Source organism: Bos grunniens, chromosome 1 (genome assembly GCF_055505025.1).
Source record: "Bos grunniens cultivar Pamir isolate PY7600 chromosome 1, Bosgru_T2T1.0, whole genome shotgun sequence".
NCBI classification, from domain to species: Eukaryota; Metazoa; Chordata; class Mammalia; order Artiodactyla; family Bovidae; genus Bos; species Bos grunniens.
The window spans coordinates 83,692,742-83,698,770 of NC_141165.1; the positions used below are offsets into that span (position 1 = coordinate 83,692,742).

Below are 6,029 nucleotides of genomic sequence, written 5' to 3' on the forward strand. Positions count from 1 at the left end.
AAGATTCTTGCCATTCTTATTATTCTGGGATAGCCAATTTGACATGGCATCCAAGGCCATCATCATCACAATCAAATCTAATAAGGTTCATTTAATATTCTTCCACAAAACCCCATAATTCTTCTAGGCCACTCAGTTTACCATGTTCCATGAATATCATGTCCCTTCCTGCCCCTGGACTTCTGATTCTCATATCTCCATTCTTCCTTCTTCATTCCAATATTAAATTCCACCTATCCTTGGAGGCCCTTTTCTGGCAAGCTCCTTCCTTCTTCCTCCAACTTTCCATCTGCATTTCTCTTAGGGTGCTAATGTTAAACTACCTTGTGTTATAGGTATGGGAGAACACGTTTTTCCAGTCTGAGGACTCTAAAGATATATAGTGGATCTCAAGTTTATTCAGAATGCCCCCGGAACCTGGTGAAAGTTGTCCACGGAATGTTTACTGAATTGAGCCAAGGAATCCTAAGGATTAATTCACATACACTAAATCTTAGGCTTTATTATTTTTCTTACTTAGGGCATGTTGGTATCAAGGATCAGATACCCTCTCAAACAATTTCAAATGAAAAGAGTGGTCACTGAGCGGACACAGGGGGCTATCATTGACCTCCAAGGACAGGCAGGGGGTAATGTTGAGTCACAAGGGAACAGAAGAGGCTCTCTGTCCTTTCAGAGCTACAAGATCTTGTCTCTAACTCTTTCTGCACGTCAACTCCATTCTCCTCTTGGCAGACTGGATAGACCACTCTACAAAACTCTTATTTTCTCTCTTGCATAACATAGGCTTGCTGTGATTCCTGCTTTGTCATACACAGTACTAGCTACTCTCTCAATAATGCAAGATCTTTCACTTCAAGCATACTCGTAACTTGAGTGACTATGTCTCTCCATTCAAATTATTTCAAAAAAGAAGCTGAGAGGCTTGCCCAGACCCTAGCCCAAAGTCATGTGTTCATCCTTGGGCCAATCAGCCAATAAAGAGCCATGGTAAATGATAAAGGCCCTGATGCTGGGAAAGACTGAAGGCAGGAGGAGAAGGGAACGACAGGACGAGATGGTTGGATGGCATCACTGACTATGGACATGAGTTTGAGCAAGCTCCAGGAGATGGTGAAGGACAGGGAAGCCTGGCGTCCTGTCCATGGGGTCGCAAAGGGTCAGACATGACTGAGCAACTGAACAACAACAAAAATGATATCAGTAAGACTTCCTGGGTCCCACTCTTCCATCAAGAAAGAAGTTTCAGGGAGGTCTGCATTGCTTTTCAATGACTGGGCATTGGTTGGACTGTCATCCCTAAATGAATATAATACAACAATGTCTACAAGAAGCAGTGAAGGATATGGAGACTACAGTTCGGGTATTCAGTGTGGACCTACAAGTCAAAGTGTTGGCTGTTTCCCAGTGGTTTCACAGGAGGTCCTTGGATGCTGCTGAATTTAGATCTCTGGAGCTGTGGGAACTTGTGGGATCAAGCCCCTTGAAGGTTGGCTCAATCTCCGTTAGAACATACACTTGTATTTGTGTTTCCTTCCCAGGAGACACATGAATGGAGTGGAGAGCCAGGTTAGATGGACATTTCCAGTCTCCTCTCCTAGTAATCATCAGCAGTATTACTCGAGTTGACAAGGTGAGGACCTGGGGGCAAAGGAAGAGAGTGAGTATGAAGGGTGAGGATCCAAGGAGTCAGGGGCATACCCCCTAAGTCATGTAGAGGATGCTGGAAGAGGTCACTGAAGGTCAGTTAAAGCAGGTTTGGGCTAATGCCACAAGCTGATGCTTGGGCACTGTGCCTTCCTTCTGAATCATTTTTTTCAGCATAAGACACACTGTGGTATTTTCTGTCTTAATTCTCCACTGGCCTCTTTCATCCCTTTCCACGGACTACCCCAGTTTTCCATTCAACTGATAACGATTACCAAATCCACAATCTCTCTGGGAGAGTTTTCCACAGAACGGGGGTATTCGTTCTTTGCCGCAGAGATTTGGTAAGGCGCAGAGGATGGTGCTTTGCAGGAACTTCAAAGACCTTCAGATTTACAAACCACTGCATCTGCTTCTATTATCCTCATTGACTTAAACATTGAAAGACTAATACCTTAGTTTCAGATGGAGAAACCGAGCGTCACCTCCACCATGGTCCCCTTTCACTGTCTTCCCCTCTCTGTCTTCTTCTGCCTTCAGGAGACTCTTACTCACCCTTCAATGCCCCGTTGAAAAGTCTCTTCTTCTGCAAAGCCTTCCTTGACTTCACAGCCCAAACAAACCTCTTCCTCCTCTAGACTCCAATACCCCCTCCTACCTCTCATGAAGGTAGCATTTGTCATGCTCTACTTGGGTCTCTCTGACAAGCCTGGGTGATCTGTGATGGCAAGAACCACATCCCCTTCATTTTTATGGTAGTTGACACCTATAGCCTCTGAGGATTTGTTGAAAGAAGACCTGTGCTCTTTTATCCCACTTATTCTTTGTGGGATATTCAGCAAGACCCAGTTTCCCTAAAGTTTAGCATATGCATCTCTAAAACAAGGTCAGAAATTAGTTTCATCCTGCCTACTCAAATCCCAGGAGACCAGTGATGGTGAAAGCTTCACAAATCCCAAAGAACTACAGGGGTGTGTGGGGATTATTCTAAATGCCGATTGCACTGCTCTCAGGGACACCTGCTGACTTGGCCCAAGACAGAAGGGCACTGCAGCCATGCATGTTTTTGTTTCAATGGTTGGATTACAAATCGTGAGTTGCCCTGAATACTGATGCCAGATGTACCTCCTTTGCCTGTGTGGATCATTCCTTCGTCCTGGACAACAACCTCACAATAGCACCTGCCTAAAAACTTAGTTTATCTTTGTCCCAACCCACAGGGCACTGGTGTGTGAAACAGTTCTTCTCAAGCCCTTCATTCATTCATTCACTCACTATTTCAGTGCCCTTCCTGCCTGAGACAAGCAGGAGATGCCGAGTAGGAGGTGGTGAGCGCTCTGACAGGGCCTCGCCAAAGTTCTAAGGAGAGAGGGGGGACCTGTAGGGGACTCCGGGGAGCAGCTTCCTGCGGAGGCTGACACCTGCGCTGCCTCTTGAAAGACAGGACTAACCAGAAGCCCCTGAGGAGGATGGAGAGGCTTTCCTTGCGGCTGAAACAGCTTCTGCAAAACCTGAAGGTGAGCGAGAACTGGGTATGCTCAGGGAACAACAGATTGTTCAGAGCGGCTGGAGTGCAGAGCTAAGGGGTGCGTGGGCACAGATAAAACCCGCACAGGAGGCAGGAGTCAGACTGGGAAGGATCTGATGAACCGCGACTTAGTACCTGCTGGGAGAGATGTCTGAAATTCCATCGCTAACACTTGCCGGAGGTCACGCAGTTAGCCTTCGGAGGAACACGTCCCAGGCTCCCGGGCCTTGCTCTTTGGCATCCTTTACTCTTACGTAGGTGGCGGCTGCCTCTGGCCACGCACCAGCGCGAGCCCTGAGCCTGGGCCAGGGAGGCGGCTTCCAGCGCCGGCAGGTCCTGATGCTGCCCTCAGAGCCTCTGGGCTGGGACCGAGGAGCCGCCAGGAGGCCGGCAGCCCACGGGGCTCCCCAAGATACCCATACCTTCCCCTCCCTGGCCAGTTTTCATTATTCTGAAAGCTGTATTGGTTCAGGGGGCCAAGGAACACCGATCAGGACTCCCCGCCTCCCTAGGCGGGGGCTCTGCCTTTTGTCATCCCTCTCGGCATGGGGGTAGGGGTGGCGGCTAGAGGGTGGCCCCTGTCGTGTGAAAAGCGCCCTCCTCCCGCGCCCTCTCCCCGCCTCCCTGCCCACCCGCAGCCGTGAGCCGGCTTCCAGCAAGGAGCCGGCGAGCCGCACAAAGGAAATGGCAAGAGGGTGAGTCACCCTGAGGCCCTGAGGCTCTCGCTGCCTGGGCTGCAGCCCACAACAGGACCTTTGTGCTGCACTGCGGCAGGACCAGAGGGACAGCCTCGGGGAGGCGGGCATTTCAGGGCGCTAACGCCCGGGAGGGGGAGGAATCTCCACCGGAAGGAGGATCACTTCTGGGCGCCGCCACTCTGCAGACCCATGGCTGGGGACGCTCAATATGCCGCTAGAGTGACCCGTGTACCGTCTTGTCCAACTGCTTGTCCCCTCCGAGAGTACACCCTAACGGCGGGGGTCTGTTCCCTTCAGACCTCCTTTCACTGTGGGGTGAAAGGCTAGAGGCCTGGGGCAGAGTCATTCAACTCTCTCTTCCTACCACAGTCCTCAATACAGCATTGAGAAGATGCTGGAGATGGATATAGGATGGATGGATGGATAGCTAGCTGGGTGGGTGGGTGGATGGATGGACCAACAAGTGGATGGAATAATTCATTCACACAAGTACAGCATGTAAGCAGCTAGCCCAACACTCTCATCTCACAAATGGAGAAATGAAGGCCCAAGACTTGGGAAGGCCTGGAGACAGATCCCACAGCCAGTAGGTGGCTGCTCTAGATTGTGGGTACCATGCTGCCCGGCCTGCTTTGCTCAATCATGTAACTGCTGTAGTGTGGCCCAGGGAACACGTGGAGGGCAGAATGGATGTGTGAACAGAAGTCAGGGTGGTAGAAGCCCCTGTGTGGATAAGACAATCACCAAGGTTAAGGTCAGATCCTAGGGACTTACTGGCGAGTGAGGGAGAGAAACCAGAGCAATGAAAGGCAGGGTTCCAGGCCATAAAGAGATCACAATCTCTTGGCCTAGGCTGGTCTCTGGGTTTAGTAATGAGCATTTGTTGAGGACCTCGTGTATGGCAAGCATGAATATTTACTCCTTTGCACAACCCTGAGGGTGGTATCATTACATATAAAGGAGCCTGGGAGACCAGTGCCCACTGGGACAGTCAGCTGCCAGCTCTGCCAGGCTTCAGAATGACAGTCACCTGGTGGAGCCATCATGTGACAGGATTGGGTTCTCAGCCTGGCAAGCCCAGACACTCAGTGTTTTCCTCAGAGAGGGTCCACCTCTCAGGACTAATTCACCTCACTGTCGTGTCTGACATGTTACCAAGAGACTGAGCTCATTCCCTGATCTGAGCTCTTCTCCTGGAGAAAAGGTGAGTCTGTAAGGCTGGCAGGGGGCATGGAAGCAGAAGGAGATGTTAAAACCCAAGCCAGGGAGCTCTGGTTACCTAGGGCCCTCCCTTTCATAGTCGGGTGGCCTGCCCTGAGCTGTACAGCTGAACTTCTGAAGCCAGGCACACCCAGGGCAGCATGCAAAGACGAGGCCTTTCTCCATGGCTTTTTCTTTCCCAATTCCCTTGAGAGTCATACTCACCACACTCCTTACAACAATCTTCTTTCAGTTCAAACCAAATCAACAGACTAGTCAAAAGCTTCAGACCAGCTGTTACAGCCACGCTCTGGAGACCACACCCTGGATGCCCTGATGAGATTCAGATGGTTCAGAAGTCCTGCCATCTCTTGGCAGACCATGGCTTAGACAGATGCAGTCCATATGTGGCAAGCATCACTCCCCACCTCTGGCATTTCCCAGTTCCTTACAGAAGCTGATTTGAATTTAAAGATGAGGGCATTGGACTTCCACCTCCACAGACTTCCTAGATTATCCAGTTTAAAGATGAAGAGTTTAGAAGCTCAGTAACTTGCCCAAAGTCCTCCCAAAAATAATGGCACCAAGATTCAAATCCACTCTATTGTGGGCGATTCCCCTCAAGACTGTTAACAACTGTTGTTGTTGTTCAGTCACTAAGTCATGTCCAACTCTTTGCAATCCCCTGGACTGCAGCACATCAGGCTTCCTTGTCCTTCACTATCTCCCAGAGTTTCCTCAAACTCATGTTCATTGAGTTGATGATGCTATCTAACCATCTCATCCTAATGATACTAAAGGCCACCAATGCCTGAGGGCTTGCTGTGTGCCAGGGATATGCGCTTGGCACCTTAAGTAGGTTTTTTTTACGTACTTCTCTTAGCTATGCCAGAAGACTGTTCTCAACTTCATTTCAAAGGTGAGAGTGAATATGAGAAGCAGGAAAGAGACTTGCT

At 49.7% G+C, this 6,029-nt stretch overlaps 1 long non-coding RNA gene across 1 annotated transcript; it reads right to left on the minus strand.

The window, feature by feature from the left end:
- Positions 1 to 476: 476 nt before the first annotated feature.
- LOC147379770 (uncharacterized) lies at positions 477 to 3,852 on the minus strand. Its single transcript, XR_015134162.1, has 2 exons — positions 3,311 to 3,852; positions 477 to 1,641 (listed from the first exon to the last, which is right to left on the minus strand). It is a non-coding gene; the product is annotated as an uncharacterized LOC147379770 (long non-coding RNA).
- Between the last annotated feature and the right edge of the window lie 2,177 nt (positions 3,853 to 6,029).